This window comes from Linepithema humile, chromosome 6 (assembly GCF_040581485.1).
Source record: "Linepithema humile isolate Giens D197 chromosome 6, Lhum_UNIL_v1.0, whole genome shotgun sequence".
Classification (NCBI taxonomy): Eukaryota; Metazoa; Arthropoda; class Insecta; order Hymenoptera; family Formicidae; genus Linepithema; species Linepithema humile.
The window spans coordinates 19,727,396-19,746,519 of record NC_090133.1 but is presented as its reverse complement, the minus strand read 5'-3'; the positions used below and the strand labels follow the sequence as shown (position 1 = coordinate 19,746,519).

The 19,124-nt window shown below is 36.3% G+C and overlaps 1 protein-coding gene across 6 annotated transcripts in view; it reads right to left on the bottom strand.

Annotated features, from left to right (window-relative positions):
* The window catches only part of dnc (phosphodiesterase dunce), a 331,146-nt gene that overhangs the window by 268,685 nt on the left and 43,337 nt on the right, over nt 1-19,124 (bottom strand). Inside the window, exon 1 of one of the 6 annotated variants that reach the window (XM_067358189.1) lies at nt 2,020-2,579. The exons of the other annotated variants lie outside the window; for them this stretch is intronic. The gene's annotated coding sequence lies outside the window, so the exon portion shown is untranslated. Of the gene's footprint in view, nt 1-2,019; nt 2,580-19,124 lie in introns of those variants that run through there. 6 annotated transcript variants of the gene reach the window in all.

Below are 19,124 nucleotides of genomic sequence, written 5' to 3'. Positions count from 1 at the left end.
TATAAATACTAAATCGCAGGTAAAACTTGCGAACTATGTATGTGTTAAATTTTTTATTTTATAATATCAGTTAAAAGCTTTAGATAATAACAAAAGCAGCTTTGTAATTAGAAATAATTTATACACGACATTATCACACTGCGAATGTTTCAGCGAATGGAAAAATAATGGTCCCACGAGACATTTAAACGTACTTCCAGCACTTTTGCAAAAAGTTTCGTGTGATGAAACATAAGAAAACTTGTCCATCGTACATGCGGCATGGAGACGACTTATCAGATGAAAGAATCAACAGGAAAATCAAGTTTATATCATGATTTATAATTGTAGATCTAATGAAAAGTTTGCCAGTTCTCAAACATCTTTCCGAGATTACAGTCGTAATAGCGGTTTCATGAAAGATGATATCGCGTACGTGCTTTAACAACTTAATTCAAACATTTAATTAAAAACATTTCTACTGTTCTTTCGAGCTTCCCTCAATTTAGTTACCCTAAATATATGAATGTACGTGTTTTTTTTATTAAAAATGGAGAAGCATAGCAGCTTGGAGATTCATCAGTAGTTTTGTGCAAAATATGCTCCGCGAAACAGAAGCATGCGATAATATTCTCCCATGTCTACGGTGTTGCAAGAGAAAACACAACATTGTTTACGAAATAAATTTGTTTATTGTTTCAAAGTCACGATGTTGCATCCGCGTGCGCCCCATTACCTAAATCTGCTCGCAAATGAAAAACCTGGGATGCATATAAAAAATTATTATGAAAAAAAATATAACCTTTCGTTTATCTGACTTAGAGGCGAATGCTGATGTAGTGCTTTTTCTATAGAGCGTATCACAAAATTGTCGCTGTGGGCGATTTTCCTTATAAAATTAAAAAGTTCGTCGCCGAAGGATTCAGTTCCACTAACAAGGTTAGCAACGTCCATTAAAGTAATCGATCCCCGAGATAAATATTTCAATACTTTCGCAAGGGCGTCCTAAACGAGATCTCGTGTCACGTACAACGAAAGAAAGAAATGGAGGCTACATTTTCTTTTTTGCTTAAAATTCCCATTTAACACTGTAAAAACTTAGGAAATAAAATTCAGAGGAATTTAAAAGTATATACTATCATTTACTTTCACATAAATTGATGAAAAACAATGTCAATCCGTAAACAAGAGACGCCATGTATTCTATCATGTCGAGCAATTAAAAATATACGAGAAAACTGTGAAAAAATAAAAGAGGAAAAAATTTAAATTGTGAAAATATTTAATTGTAAAGCTAAAATACGATTTATCGTCGTTTTCTCACAGAGTTCTAAAAAACATAAGATTTTTATATTTTCTTTTTCATCCTGTTAAACTCGCTTTGAAATCAAAGGACCAATAAATCAGTTCGTTTGTTTCATTCGATCCCTTCTCGTTTCTATTGAGTAAAAAGTCGAATATCGCACAGCACGTTCTCTTGCCACTTATCACAGACGCGGAAAAACGTTTAATGGTTTTAGCGACTTGAGCAAATCCGCGATAGCGCATGTAAGTATTCATATCACGACAAATGCGCGCAATTTTGCGCAAATGAGAAGAAATCATCAAGTTTTCCACCAGACAAACCAAAACGTTATTCACCACGCTTGCAACACCTGCAAACAATGGTGCTATAAAAAAAAGAAAAAGTACCGCATGCTCCTATTCCTTTGTTCTCCCTTGAAAAATGAACGAGAAATAAATTCGTCCAATTAAATTTCCCCTTGTGTGTGCTTCTACAACAAAAAGTCGAACCAAAATTCCCTCGGCCGTCACAAAAGCAGGAAAATTTAATTGCCTAACTGACACTGATCAGAAATTTAGCGTACATACGCGTTTTTGTTACAACAATGGCACGCGAATTTGCACAAATGGGAAATGGATAAACAAACGTCGAGCTTCGGCAAAGTGCATCCATCTCTCTCTCTCTCTTTCTCTCTCACACGTTCTACCTCTCCTTCTCTTTCTCGGCGAGCATAACGCCAGTAGCGTCAATACTACCTAATAGCGTCAAACATTCTCCTTTCTATTATTCACACCCGGCGTGTCCGCCGCCGTCGCCGCCGCACTCGGAGACAGCACTCGCGGACACTCCCGATAGGATCATGCAGAAAGAAACAGAGCGACCACCGGCCATATCCTCGCCGGCTGCACACTGCATCGAGCACGCGAAACCTAGCTCCTTTCCCGAATACACCCGAGAGATGCGTCCTCTGCTATGTGTCAACCACTATCGGAGCACTCGCGATAAACCGGCAGACTGATACTGGGACTCGAACGTATCGGAATGCATAGAGGAAAACAGAAAAGGAAGAAAAAAGAATAAAAGAGAGAAAAAGAAGAAAAAGATAAAGAGAGAAAATCAGAAAGGAAGGACAGACAAAGGCGAACTGTATTTCAGAAAGTGGTGAAAAATCAGCAAAATCGGTGGAAGAAACGACGAGGGAGCACAAGGAAAGCTGCAAATGGCCTAGGTTCGCGTTTCTGTCGTCGATGAGCGCCAAGTGTGCCTCGGCGCTAACCGGAGCCGAGACGGTGTGCTCTCGTGCGCCTTCGTCGTATTGACGTTGACGGTGGCCGAGACCTAACTGACGAAAGGGTTCTCTCTCTCTCCGGCGGCGACGCCGCGGCACAGTGCCGTAGCATCCGGAAAAGCGGTGGATTTTCCGTGCGCCCGAGCAGCGAGCGAGAGAGGGAGACGACTATCCATGCTACCGACTACCACTGCCGACCACCGCCAGCGCCGCTACTAGTAGTCCACGAACTGGCGGCGGGTCCGCAGTCCCGGCTGTTTTGCAAAAATTAGGTCAACCGCGCGCCTCCTCTCCGCGCACCACCACCGACGATATGGTATGGTTCGCGTAAATGCATGTGCGTCTCTTTTCTGCCTCCCTAGATACATTTTCCCTATGTATATATCTATCTATCTATCTATCTATCTATCTACCTCCACCTATTTATCTATTTATCTATCTCCTTCCCGTCTCTCGCGCTCCCGTTCTCGAATATTTTCTTAACGTTTTTTTCGCGCCAATCTTTCACCCGGTAGACCGGGATGCAATTGTCGAATTGCATTATCGCTGAAGTTTCTACCTTTGGTATACCTTGTGTCACCATAAATCGATAACAGTTGCCCTTTCGCGTGTGAAGATAGGAGGTAAAGGAGGATTTTCAGAGGGAGTGCCGGTAGAATACGATTACACGCAAGCTCCAGTTTTCATTTTACCTATTTACCTGTACCAACCTGTAATTTAGATCGAGTTCGAATATTCGTGAATCAAATAATTAGAATTTGTAATTTAAATCAAGTAAACCGTGAATTAAACCTTTGCAGAAGTTGCAAACGTACATATAAGCTAATGTTATCAACACACAAAAAGCAATTAGTTAAAAAATGCCTCTTGCAGTAGTATAGAAAAATACGATACAGTCAGTAACATGCAATTATGCAATTTTACATTTTTCTTTAATCTTACTCAAGAGTCATGATAAACTTCGTTCTCTCTATGCAATTGTACCTTTAACCACATTTATATAATCCTTCTTTTTACTACCTCGTTGATTAAACAGTGAAGTGCGATTTTTCCCTGCGAATACACACGTAGATATCCTGACAAAGTTAATTTCTTCGCCTTCAGCCGACCAATTACACTCATCCGCGATAAACGTTGAGCACAAAGCAGCAAAGTTTAATTACTCCCGAGACCGATATTCGCTAACTCGCAAATTGGTTCCCTACTAGATGAAATGTTGTATTGGTCTTAGACGTTTATGCGCGGAGTTTCTTTTAAAAAGGCAGCTGAACAAAACTATTCAGTTGTATCGCTCATGCGCTACTCTTCAAAGACTAAAAGTTTCAGAAGCCGATAGCTTAACTACGAAACGCGTATACAATTTCTCATTTTGACTTGTAATTAGCATAACGTATCGCAACTTAATTAGAATATCGGGTAAACAAAGTGAACAACTTGAGTTATTTGATATTGACGCAAATCTTGCTAAATTAATTAAAGGAATCAAATTAGAATTATTCATATAATAATTAATCAGCGTCGTTTTGCGATCGAGTGTAATATATTTTATTTGATTTTTTCCTCCCGCGTACCGTGGATTATAGCAGCAGAAATTGCTGCGACGAGGGACGAACTCGCGCGTATCGATTACCACACATATCGCGCCGAGATATTTTCCATAAAGCATTCCCCTTTATCCGAGATCGATCCCGAGGCAATAGCGTGGCACCATAAATCACGACATCGTTGTCCATAAAGAATAACAGCTATCGTGGTTTTATCGTCTCCCTTTAAATTTTCATCTCTTGACACATTATTCAGCAAAAATTAGCTGTCCCGATACCTTACAAATACGTTTTCAATACATTATAATTAATGATTGAGATAAAAATTAAAATCGCCATGCAAGGGCGCATGTAATATTGAAGTCTATAAATTATCCTGCTAAATTATCTTTTTTTGTCATATTATTATGATCACCGTGAATTCACTATATTTAAATGTTAATTACGTGATTGCCATTATCGTCAATGAACTTTGCTACTTCGTGCTTTTCATCATTTCAAATTTCACGCAAAATCTCATCCACACAAATGCAAAGTTCATCGCTGAACGCAGTGCAGCGTTTATCACACTTTACCTCATTACTAGAATACCGGTTAACTATAGATATATATTGTACTCTGCTTTCCGTTATTATTTCGATAATTAAATCCTTTATATTGTAGGCCGCACAAAGATTACAGTGACAATGCTTTGATGTAATATTTCTTCTATTGTTTCCAGTTGAACCAGTTTGACCGCTACAACAATGATACTTGACTATCGAAGTGAATGCAAACGGTGAAATAAACAGACTCCCCCCCCCCCCCTTCTTGCTCCTACTCGTCTAAAACGCAATATGCGGATTGAACTTCTCCGCTACAAAAGCAAGCATGATGTATCAAAGTGCGTATTCAAACGCGAGATGAGCGCGTTTTGAATACCTGCTAACGGCCGTGCAGTAATTTATTGATCGCAAATCGGTATTTCGATACGGCGCATCGCACAGCGCTCTTCTACATCTCAATCGTTGTCCCTCGCGTTTACAAACGAATGTCGGACAAATGGATAATTAGCGTATGTGCGCAGTCAATTGTGAGTCTCGAAGCCGTCGCTATCACTTAAACAGAAACGATCGTTTCCTACGAAACTGCATACGTGCCGCAGTTTCGCTTTGACACACGCAATGTCGCGCACGCAACCGCCGTCAATAAATGATCCTTAAAGTACATATTAAAAATAATATTTTATTGAAACGATTATCCTCACGATTGTTTCTGACGTAGAAGAATAATGAGCCACGTATATTCGATATATTTTTAAACATTTTTATTATCCGCCACCTAGCTTTTATACAGCGAAATAATATGAAATTGATTTTCAACCGCGATGACGAAATTAATATATAAGTATTTTACTGGTGCGTATTTGCGTTCCAGCATAAAATTCTAAAATATAATTTCGTTCACACACACAAATATTTTAATCGTGCCGCTGACCGGAAGGAAATAATTGAAAGGTTTTAAGTGCCGCAGAAATTTATCGAGAAAATAATAACAAACAAATGCAGTATGCGAAAACCAATTTCACCGTCTATTGTTTGAATATGTCGGGGTGCATATTTCAAAATTCAATCGAACTGATTACTACAAACCGATCTGACCAATACTCTTTAATACTTTATCTCTAATTTCTCAATCCATTTTAGCTCTTACATTAGATTGACTTCATGCTAGAAACGCAAAAGATGAAATGAGAACATGTAATTTTTCTCTCTCGCAAAACTCGCCGCTTTCGTCTCTTCTTGTAAAAATAACGCAGATATATATTTGTTATGATGCTGAAAGCTAACAAAAGTTTACATTTTTTAATTTTTTAACAGATAAATTTTTCCTTGTAGCATTTATTTTTAATTCTAGCAGAATGCGCTATTCAATATTATCCAAATAGTTCACGCGCGAGGAATAAATTCTAATTTAAAATAGATAAATACGAGACAAATTGCGGGTATTAATGTGTTTCGCGAGTGCGTCTCCTGAAAATTTTTCACAAAATTATGTAGTTCGTCAGTTCTCTGATTGGTTACTATCAATTATATGATAATTGTGTTACGCTGATATTAAAACAGTAAAGAATTAAAAGGAGGCAATTTTGCCTAGAAATGCAAAAAAACCGAGTGACGAGCGAGAGCGTTTTACATTGAATTTGAAATAGCATTTATTTTAAATTTTATTCAATACTATTATTCGCATTTAAATGTCAAACGATCGAGTTTATATAATGTATTTTTCTGAACATTTTCTTCTTATCTGTGAAATCTTTCATAAATATCTCGTATATTTATCTTTCTCATTTTGTTTCGCATCTTTTTGTTCGTGAAATATGAAGTTGCAATGTTTGGTCATTGGAAATCGTTCAAGTTACGAATTTCATCAACGGAGTGAGATATTAAATAAAAAGACTGAGTGACACATGTCATTCCACGCGCTCGCTTCGGGGTTGAAACCATATAGGTATGTTTTAGTTTTATTACGTAGTACTAAATATTGATTTCGGTCGAATCCAACATGGTCTGACCATCGTGAAAAGAATCGAGACAAAAACGAAAAGCAATCCGTTGCGAAAATCAAACTGAAACGTGACGAATCAATCTTCCACGGATATTATCACCTAATTCAAGCTCGTACATTGTATCGTTCGTACCGTATGTTCCTGAAAGGGCAAACCTCACCGATAATTCCGCATGTGTGTTCCAACCTGTCTAGAAATAGAGATTACTTGGCGATTTTGCCGACAGCGATATCGATATATTGGCACGCAACTTGTCCGATAATAAAGAGTAAATAAAGACTAAAATAGACCGTGCTCTGGTCGCTGCAGGAAGAACTCTACAAGGGGAGCGGTAAGCTCGAAGGGCCGATCAAATACAATGAACGAGAATGCAAGTAATGCACAAAATAACCCTGGTTTCAATAATATTACAGCAGCGATAAGCGATTATATTGAAATTCTCCAAATGTTGATGAAAATATTATCACGACTTAATCATATTACGGCAAAATTTCCTTGATTGACGAAACTGTGATTCGTTTTGCGAATTCATCCTGCAAATTGCATGAAATAACAATAACAATATATAATTAATAATTTGCGCACATTATTAACGGAAGCTCAATTGCGCAACCATTCAGGGGCAACCGTATACGGGCTGTAAATATCAACGAATGCTGAATTGCTGCTGATTCGACGTACAAGCGGCGCTTGTAATTTGCGAAACGCAGTAGGCCATTAGAATTAAGCGGATAAAGCGTAGGTAACGCGATATAAACCCACATTGGGCGTAACAAGTTGGTATACATGCGCAACAGCGGGATGTTTATGCATAATGCATACGGTGGGTAAGTTGTTCGGGTGATCCAAGATGCTTCGCGAACAAGACATTTACATTCCTAGTGGCTAAATTTCTTTCCATACCCTGCGGAAATTTGTTCGTACCCTCGTCGGTACGTGATGTATTTCCCAATATATATATATATATATATATATATGATGCCACACACGCAACATATTTTGCTTCGGTAGTATCGCGACCACCAACCCGTCGTTACCAAATTTACTTCGCAATCCCCAAAAAGATCAATACACCACCTTTTACGATTCTGTATTTCACGTTATTTGCGCTCATTTTTCTAGCATTCAATACACGGCAACATTATGTTTCATATATGCCATTTATGAGTATCGATTTACACGAATACTCAACTATATGGTCATCATACATTCGGCAAGTATTACGCTTTTCAGAAGTAGCTGCACTAGTTATTTTTAGTTAAATAAAGAAATTGTGTATTCATTCTTTATGTCATAATATGTTTAATAAAAACTTTTTAATACAAATTTTTTATTATATAAAAAATATCAGAAATGTGCAGCAATTTTGTTGCTTATAAGCCAAGTTTGCTTAATTTACTGTTGATGCAACTGAATCTTTATGTCTTAAACATTCTTTCAGTCTTTTTAATTTTTTAATTCAACTTATTGTGTAAAACTATTGTGTACACTATTTCTTGAAGAACTTGCTACAACCATTTAATTATTTTTGACAATAAGTTGTATAGCAAAAAGTTTCTTATATCACCTCATATAAAATACATCACTCAACAAAAAAATTTCCAAGATAAAAATAGAAGAAATTCAGATAACAAGATAACGCTCATCAGTCATGGAAGACAGATATTCTCCAGAATGCGGTTGAATCTCTTAAATGTGGAACGTCACTCTGTACTAAGTGAGATAATACGACAAGGCGAGGATGACTTACCTACACTAGTACAGACAGAACAAGAGCACATAAACCTAACTGTTTCCGAGGAAATCCGAAAACATTAGTCAGCGAAGAATCTCTAACTTGCATTTAATCAAGTTAAAGTTGGACTGGAAGCAAACTATAACTTGATTTCTTCGCATGCACATGAATAAAACATATAAAGTATTTCGGTGAAATTCGCAAAATAAAACAATTAAAATGCACAAATAAATGTTGAAATTGTGTGCACATTAAAATTCTTATCTAAATAAAAGATTGTAAAAAATTATAAATATATTCCATTCCTCAATAAAAAATTATAAAAATACATTTGTCAAAAAAATCAATAAAAATAATATTGAACGGTCCGCAATCGATTAATACAGAACGTCTCGTTTTTACAGAAAAGCATATTTCTGAAACCAAGCCGATCTGTAGGATTTGCATCGATTTCTAATTCATTCTCGATATTTTGCATTGAATTGCAAGCGTGTTCGTGAAAGCCACCAAGACATTAAGACCGCTTTAATGATTACTCCGCTTTTATCATTGGCAAATGCAAAAAATAGTGGCTTCATTCTTTCGTTCTTTCATTCAATGTGAGAAAAAAAAGATTAAAAAAAAAAGAGAAAAAAGGGAATAGCACTGGCATTGGCAACGAGTAATGATCCGGCATATAGCAAGAAAAAATAAAATGAATTCCGATATGAAACCCGTCAATTTTCACCTTCATATTCATCGAGAAGTCATTTCAAAGATCAGACACCAGATTTCCCGTGATTTCTTTCATGGTTTATGAATGTGCTTTAAACCCTATTTACCAATATCATATAGATAAGATATATTGCGTCGATTATTAAAGTAATATTCTTATCTAATATTTTATGATAAAATATATAACAAAAATCGAAGTAGTGTTTTATTTAAGTAGAAAAAATACATATAAATCAGACATAAAGATTGTGCCCGTAAATATTGATCAAAGTTAACAAAGATTTACACCAATCCTCCATCTCTCACTGTAAGCCAATATTAAAAGTGGACAAAAAGTTGATAAAATTTTTTAACCAATATTTATAGCAACGCCCTCATATCTACATCTGACTTCGTATCGTCTTTTTCAACTAACAATAAGGCGCAGTACCGCGCTTTCTACACCGGCGTCTTTCTTTCCAGCTAAATATGTAAATTAAACAAATGTCACTATAAATATACACATTCGTCTATATACGTATGAAAGTTCTGAAATCATGTGACCGAGTCGATAAATGCCCAGCTGCGAGAAGACAGACTTTGTGCGAAAAGACAGTCGCGGTGGTCGATATAGGAAGGAACGCTTGCGCGTTTCGTTTACCTCCACCGCCGTGCGCTATTATCCCACCGCGCGAGTTTACGCGCGCGTCCCTATAGAACCGGCAATTGCATCCCGAAATTACATTTCGAGTGCTGTAACTCGTGGGCGATACGAGGCTATCGATAGGCACTATTCAATTTTAACGAAAATGGATTTCGATGCGCGTAATGAGATTTTTTTATAGACCACCGTAAACGTAATATATATCTCGTAAATTGCATATTCAAAATTGCATATGCGTCCAAATCAAGAGTAGTGCTGCTATGTACTGGCATAAATTTCCTGCCTACATATTTCAAAAGGAAAAAAAAGAAAAAATACGCGAGATACAAAAGCAAGAAGATTACAGTGATAAATGATTTATAAAAAAAAGATTCACCCTATGCCACTTTTCTTCCCTTTATGCATCACAAATATTCTTCCTTAAGCTGTTTATTTATTTCGGGATATCCTATATCAAGCTATTCCGACAAGCGGCACGTGATTTCTATCAAGGGATTGCGTAGTCTCTGGCGATTTTTCAGAATTGCTCAATTTAACTTGTCGGTGAGCAACAGCTCACGGGTATCGAGATCGGACTGGAAGTCCGCGAGAGATCCACGATAAACAACTGTCCTAAACTACGCAGCGAGTGAAATCGGTATATACAGCGAGCATTGTCCTTGTCTATCGCGGCTGTCCGTCAACTAGATGGATGGCGCTTCCGATTCGCTTATCCCGAAGGGAAACTACGCGGCGGCGTATGTACTCGCGGAATTGATTTCGCGTGCGAAACGCTCGGGTGCTCCATTATAAAAGTGTCGATAAACTCGCCGTGGAAATTTACCGCGTAATCACCGCGAAAAGTGACACACGTGAATGTGATTACGCTGTCTATTATCGTGACATTCATTTAGGCATCTCACGCGATCCTAACGCGTTATCAAGATATAACATGAGCATTATCACGAAGAGTGTCTGCCCGAAAAGATACGGTGATTAAGTAATTTATTATTATAAACAATTATTTTACCACGCTATTGAATAGAAAATCAGACCACTTCTCTTTGGCAATGATATCAAAGTTGATTCTGCATTTAACCGAGAAATCGAATGTTTATTTTTGAATCTCATTTCTTTTCCCTCAAAGCGCATGAATAATCGAAAGGTTCCGCTCCCTTTGAATTGGTTTGCGAAGAGAAAATGAGAATTAAATGGTGATAAAGAAGCGGGTAAATTTAAAAAAATTTTAATCTTAGATAGACTTTCCTGAATAAAATGTAAAACGTGAATATACAGCGTAAAACATCAAGCGATGCAAGAATTGAAACAGCACTGAATTACTGTAGAAAAATGCAATAACAACCGCTGTTTTCGCGAGTGTTTATTTATCCTGCACATGAAACGGAACGTAAAAACCACGAGCATGAGACAGACAGATGTAAAAATAAAAGAGAAAGAGAGTCACAGGAAAAGCAGAAGGCAAGCGAATAGGAAACAAAGTCAGAAACATGGAGGATATCTAAATGCGGACGCGGAGACAGGATATCCATTAGTCGACCAAGTAAGGGATAAGATCGCAAGACAGAAGACAGTCGGGGGAAGAACAAGGGTGTATAACCGCAGCTGCGGCAGGGCTAAAAGCAACAGGCAGCCAATCAATAACCTTTTGCCTAGGATACGATTTTACAAACTTTCCAATCTCCGCTGTAGCTAACGCGGATCCACGATTTTACTCGCGAAAGAAATTCTGCGAATATCGCGCGATTATTCGTACGGCCAAATTTATCTCGCGCAGCAAACACTGGCGAGCTTGTCGTAAGAGACACTTTGTTCCAGAAATGGTACAACGCGTAACAAATGAAGTAATTAACAAACTTCATTAAACAAGCCAAAGGGAAACTTGCACTTGTTGTCTTATATCTTCCAAGTAAATTAAGTTCAAGAAATTTTAGCGACGCGAGACAATACGTCTGTTTAGAAATAATTGCCAATGTATTTACGTCGTGTAAAGATTAGCATCCTAAGGAGTGAGAGAAATATAAATAATCTACACATGGTACACCAATAATTCAAATTCTACATTCATGACTACATTTATGCTGTCTCAGTGCTTGCAATTTTATTTAAGACACGTACGGAATCTTTGAAACCTTTTGCCATTGAAAACAGAAAGACTGGGCAAAAATTCTAACGCAGTTTCTCGTCTTATTTCGATATTGAAAAATATCCATCAAAACGTCTAGAATACTTCGCGCAAAGTCTTTCTTAGAAAGTTCAAAGTAAAACCTATAGGTATACCTTACTCTTCTGAATATCCGTGCAGAAATATATGTCTTTTTTTATTTTCCGCATTGCATTTTGCAGCCAGAAATAAAACAGGAATAAACGCAGAAGCTAATAAATAATCTTTTCAAAGAGCGGAAATAGTATTGATTTTATCGGAAAATCCATAGAAAAGTTAAAAAAAAATTTTTTTAAACTTTGATAGTTTTTTTTAGGATAATGAAAAAGTGTGTGTGCTTTACTCGCTCGCTGCCACTTTGGCAGCGATTAATTTCATAATAGAATATAAATGAGTATTAAACGTAAGTAAAAATCGGAATAATTATTCTATTATCCCACATATATCCTTGCTAACTCACAAAACAAAAATGCAGGCTATTTCACACAGAGCAACCTAACATTAAACACATGCAAGCTTACCTTATACTGCCGAAATTATTTGTCGAACTATCATGGTATTTATGACACTTTTGACACAGTTGACACTTACCTGAAACAAACATATAATATTATCATTAAAAATAAGAACGATAAAATAATTTCTATATTATTAATTGTAAGTCACAATCCTAAGTATTTGAGATGATTATATCTTCAAGAAATATTGTATTAGCTGTAAATCCATGTCGTTATCGAGTTTTTCAACAGTCGGCCGTTTATCGAATACAAGATTATCAAGAGCTACGGAGTTTATCGATTGCCATATAAAAGCCTACGCAAGCTCCACGCAAAAGCTCCTGTACCGACGCAGGGGTAAGGAAGAATTCTACAAAACTATGAAATCCCCTTGCATTAAACTACCCTTTTGCGTTGATGGGAAACGAAATCAGAGCGCAGCACCAATATATTTTGCATAAATAAAACAAAATTGTATAAAAGCTGTAAAAAAAAGTATGTAAAAAAAAAACACATTAACCACAGGTTTAAATAACATAATAGACTTCGATACAATGAGTTTAAAAAGTCGCAATCAAAAAACAGTCTCATTGCAATATAAATGATAACTGTAACGTTACACATAATACGAAATATGTCCCGATTGATTAATGTATCAGTACTTTAATTAATTCCTTGTTCAAGATCCGATCATAGATACAAGTCGAATGTACATACAACCGTTTGAATTAATGAATGTAAATGCGTAGTGTTTGTGCTATCTATGCAACGCAATTACGACAAAAGCGTGCAGTGCCGAGCACTAATCTCGTAGTTTACTCTGACCGAAATTGTGATGCAGCCACGGTCCCCAAAGTGCATAACATCATGTCGAAATGTATAATTGCGTCTCTTTATTACAGAAACCATAAAATTCACCTACATCTAACATTTCCCCGAGTCAACGTAATCTTGTCGTAATCTTTTGAACTTCAATTAATACGGTTGGAGAAAAATTGCGCGTAAAAAATTAGTGTTGAATTACGCTGCTCTTCTTCGCTTCGAGAAGAAGCGTCTGCCTACTCGTCATTGTTATTTATTTCTGTAAAAGCAACGCCACTTTACCACTTTTTCAAATTTATGCAGCCAGTTACCAAGGCGAAGCTAGCCACGCAGGCAAAATTTTACTGCTTCACTTAAGGTTTAACGTTCCACAGGCGTCTCCTGTTTGCCACAACGCTTAGGAACGTTTTATTGTGCTGTGTATAAAGAAAATATGCCTTAGGACGTCAAGAATGTAAAACATAAATCACTCGGTAAATGTCTTATTTTTCTTTGCGAAGCGTTTCACGTTAGAGATAATAAATCACGTATACCACCTTCGGCAACGTTTGTATATAAGATCTCTTAATGGTTTCTTTTATATATGTAATATATGTATGTATTAAAGACTTGTTGCGCGTTAACTGCCTTTCTCGCTACATTGAATAAAGGTTGAAAGTAATAATTCAATTGTGTAATAAAATTGCGGAAATACTGTTTGCATTGATATTAATTAACGTTTTATATATTGTTCGATATGTATAATTTAAAAATAAAGTCATTAGAAAATTATTTAGAACAATCGGTCAACGTACAAATACCACACAACGAAAATACATCGTTATAAGAATGGCATACGACAATAGATTATCAATTATTCCTAAGTTTTCATTTGAACAAATCAAATATGTCTTGGAATAATGGCGTATGAATCTCGAAGTATTCTAAATAAAACAAGCTGATAGACAATTAGACTTTCTCTGTCGTTATATTTCAAACATGACTGTTATTGATCTAAATTTATGTTTTACAATAATGTTTATTTTAATGTTCCGCCAATATATTTAATGAAATTAAATAAACTCCTGTTGTGTGAGAATACAATAATACCATCTTAAAAGCAATCCTTCAAAATAATATATTTTCTTGAATATGTTATAAATCTTATTTTTTTTAAATTTATAATAAAATGGTAAAAATATATAAGTTAACCTGTATATCTGATTATTTACCATTTATTATAAATTCATATCGAAATTGTATAAATCCCTATTATGAATATACGGTATTATATATCCCAAAATTAATACGACAAAATTGATACATTATAATAAATAGGTAGGGTATAATCTTGTAAATGTGATTTAAAATGTAAATATTTGCGCTACGCGATAAAATTATAAAATATTGAAGTTGACCGCGCAATCCGACTATTTGCCACTGATTACAAATTCATATCAAACATGCATTAATAATGAAAGGCAGCCATGCGTTTTAAAGCCATTTATAATTCCGCGATATAAATTCCAAAGGAAAATGCCGGCGGTTGCGACGGCGACGAAGCACGATCAATTCTTCCTCCGTTCACGACATACCTGTGTGTACACGCTTACCTGCCGGCAGGTTGATGACTGCCGTATAACAGGTCGATACCAACCCGTAACTCCGTAACTGCATTGCAGACACACCGACTATTCGGTACGATAAGCTACGCGAAAGCTCTATGTTCGTTATGTGCGTAATTCTTACTAATCAATGTTTGTGGTTTCTTTTTCCCCAGTTTTTTAATAAAAGTCCCCTCGAACATCTTCTACGGTTAAAAACTAATTTATCAACATCGTACCATTATAAAAAACTAATTGAACAAGTTCAACTTACTTTATTTTAATGAGCGAACATCGATTGATATTTAATCAATGTTGATTTATCAATACTATCGTAAAATTCTTTTCTAAATGTATTTTTTAACTTTTATTATATTGCATAAATGTTCCGCGGGCCCATTAATTTATCGATTATCTGATTGGCTTCATTTATCACAATCTAGTATTAAAGGCGCTCCATTTCTTCGTCAAGATGGTATTCGTATTACGCTTAAACGAAATATATTTGAAGTTCTATCGCGTGACTTAATCAAAAGCTGATATACCGGTTCTAATATACGCCCTCATTAACAAAATTCGTGGAAAATTGGATTTTGTACGTCGATAAAACGCTTTCTCTACCGGCAAAAGTCGCGCTTAAATGCGACAATTTAATAAGTGGTAGCGAATAAACTTTGCTTACCGCCGGCGCAGATATCACATTTCTATAATAGCGTCAATTTTCGACGGCGCAATAGACAGATAGCTCGATTTGTCCAGTTTACCTGATTTCGCCTGTGTTATGTATATATTTCCAATCGAATATGTAATCGATGGTCATTCTGTACGGTTTAATTAGCGGCCACCCCGTGCTCACGACATATTACGTCAACCTATGCAAACAAGGTACGGCTGGTTTCCTCTTCCCAATATAGTTTATACAATAATCCCCGGCTTTCGCGAGAGATCCGCTATTTGTCATCACTCTCGCATGGATATTTTAGTTTTGCTACGATAATCAAATCGATTCGCGTAATCGCTTTATCATCGAACGCACTTTAAACTAAAAGGTTTAAACAACGACCGGTGTTATTCGAGGAAGAACTGTAATTAGAGCTAAACCACATGCTGCTTGCACATATGCGCGTATTATATCTCTGTATATTGTGCAAGCGCGAGAAATGACGCGCGAGAGGACCATATGAGCGCTGCAATTACGCTCCGCAAACTGCATAGAATAATAAATGAAGTTAAGAACTATCGTTATAATAGATTTTCACTATATGCGAGGCGAGTGAATTGAGCGAAAAGTCCAAGTTTAATTCGACAGATTCGAGAACGTAGAATTTCCCCATTGTGTCATCATCACTTGTCATCGTCTAAGTACAGTTTATCTAATTTTGCGAGAATTATAATTGCAAACACAGTGACGCTCCAGATTCATACATCTGGCTGCTACGTGACGCGTCCTAACTCACATATCCTTGTTGCAGATTAAATGAGATACGTTGAACTCTGAAAATGCACGAACCGCGATCTCTGACGGTCTCTTGATATGCATATAAATATTTGAACAACAATATTTCAATTAACATATATTATTCTACATTAATTAGTTACTGATCTGCAGCCTACTTTATAACGACAAAAAATATCCCTTAAGCAACTTAATTTCTGATAACTGAAAAAAATTGTAAACCTAAAAAACTCGGTCTTTTTCCAAGCGAAACAAAGATCTAGAATGCACGCTTTTAAGATAAACTAAATAGATAAATATAAATGCATTCAGATCGAAACATAGATCTTCAACATTTGCATAAATAAGTTTTACTTTAAAAATACGAATTTCTCTATTTCTTTCAAATAATCGTACACGCGAGAGTCAATTGCGAACATTTTCTACGACTTGTAAAGTTTGTTTTCATGTTTACGATATAAATGTAAATGTCAAGATCGATAATTTTAAACTACTCTCTGCTCCCAAGGCAGAAAATTGTATGATTGCACTATGAAAGAGATATCCTGGTGAGCATATATCGCTATATAAACCGTGATATGACGTTGTTATTCATATTTCGATGTTTAATCAAATTTCCAAGTACGTACGGCTCTTAATCATCATGTCAGGGAGTAACTTTTGAGAATATGCGATTTCCGCGAATAGAACGAACGGTGATAAATCGATATTCGTTATCAACGATATCGGCAAAACCCATGTCCAGTGAATCCAAGCCCACTCGTTCCACATCCATTCAGACGGTACAACAATATGCGGAACTAGGCGCGCAGCCAGATATATGCTCGACTACTTCCACTTGTATGTACTTTATGCGCACGTAAAAAAGCATACTTCCACACGGCGGCGAAAGTATCAGCGCGGTAAGTACCGTTCGTACGGCGCCTGACACATGGACAGAACTTCCACCATCGCGCGCGGACACAGGGGTGAACATACGCTAAAGTGGTTTCGTGTTTCTGTCGAGATATGAACTAAAAATGATCGCTGCATATACGTCGCGGATCGCAAATTCCCGGGCTGCACTATCGCGTATATATAATAAAGTGCAGTCGCTTGTTCATCTTTGGCCCCGTCGCCTCATTTCCTGAAATGTCGCCCGATAATCGCGCGCGAAACATGAAACGTCGTGAAGTAGATATCAGACGATAAAAGTGTCAGAAATGAGGTTCGTGCCTGATCGAATCGGTGCCGTAACTTCACCGCTACTGTAACCGCCGTTTATTTTTCTAACCCGATCAACGGGCGTTTTATCGAGCTGCCAAAAATATCCCCAAACTTTCGTTCGCTTGACCTATCGCAATGTAAAACTAATAAGAACAACGAAAGAAGATTGCTTTTTTTTCGAGAATTTGCCGTAGAATTTTACAAAAAAGATCTAAAAATATCTTAATCTTGAAAAGAGGATAATTTACATTGCAAAAACGTCTCCTTAATTGATGTGAGAAGATAATTGTATAAACTTTCATCAAAATGAGACAATTTCATATTTTTAATAGCTTATCTTTCTCAGCTGTAAGTTTATCCGCGGCAGAAGCTTCGTTCTATCGCGTGAGAAATTGCTTCGAACTTTCAGTCGGTGAGGATAATGCGGATAAACCAGGATAAAGATCAATGTTCATGCTTTTTGCCTGTAGCGTGAGCTTAATAGCGTGTTTTGTTATATACACGCACATGTCTATATATATGTCCGTAATTCAAAATTCAAGAGAAAGGCCAAGTACTCTATTTATCAAGTACACAGAACATACAAAGTACGCACTTACATATACTCTACTTAACTGATGTATGCCAAATCCGATGCTTGTTGCACAGTAAATACTGCAGTCAACGAATAGAGATGCAACGAAGAATCAATTTCCTTGTAGCTCGCGAATATCAACACAAGTTGAAATAAATAATTGCGCTTATTACAAATCAATAAAAGATTTTTACACAAAAAAAACTTAAAATTAAAAAAAATATTAAAAAAAAAAAATAAAAGCAAGCATATATGACAAAACTTAGATGTAATATTAAATTTAGATGTAACACTTGTGATAAAAAAGAGCTTTAAGCATTAAAGAACATGATAGAAGAGGCGAAAAATTAGATAATCTGGAATATTGTCAGAAAAATTAAATTGAATCGTTAGAAAATTGTTCAAGCTCACGTTTCATAAAAAAATTTAACAAGATGGTAATTAGTGCCGGTGACACAATTAACTCAGTTGAACTTACTGATAATTAATATTGAACACGTAAAAGGAATTATCTTTCGGGCGAAGAAACGGTGGGCTCTTCATTATCCTCTCACTGTCAAATGCAGATAAGTAGATAAAGAACAGGAATTCACGTATTTCACCTCAACACGAAGATATACGTTCTTCGAAGTTTCGTCGGTCCATGTCTCTCGCGCTCCGACTTTCCTCTTTCCACGAATGTCCTTAACCGCTCTGAGAATCCTTATTTTCGAAACTTACAATATTATGGTTGAATCTTTCTTCATCGATATTTTTCACTTTTAATTCCTCTTCAAAAATAATCCAACCATAATACAATCCAATTTTATTGGAAAAGATCCAAAATTGATCGACGTAAATAAAAGAAAAAAAATTACTTATTCTTAATCACGAAATAAATGGAAACATTCGCAAGAAACTTGCCTAAGTTCAGTAAAACCACTGTTGGTTTAATACAAGCTATACTTAGCTTAGTACGCGTACACGTTAGAAATTAATCGACAAAGTGAACATATTGTATAAGTTTTCTACTTGGAAGCTGAATATATGAGTTGCGGTACTGCGCGGAAAATCCCAGAATATAATTGAAATATTACAATGACAAATAAA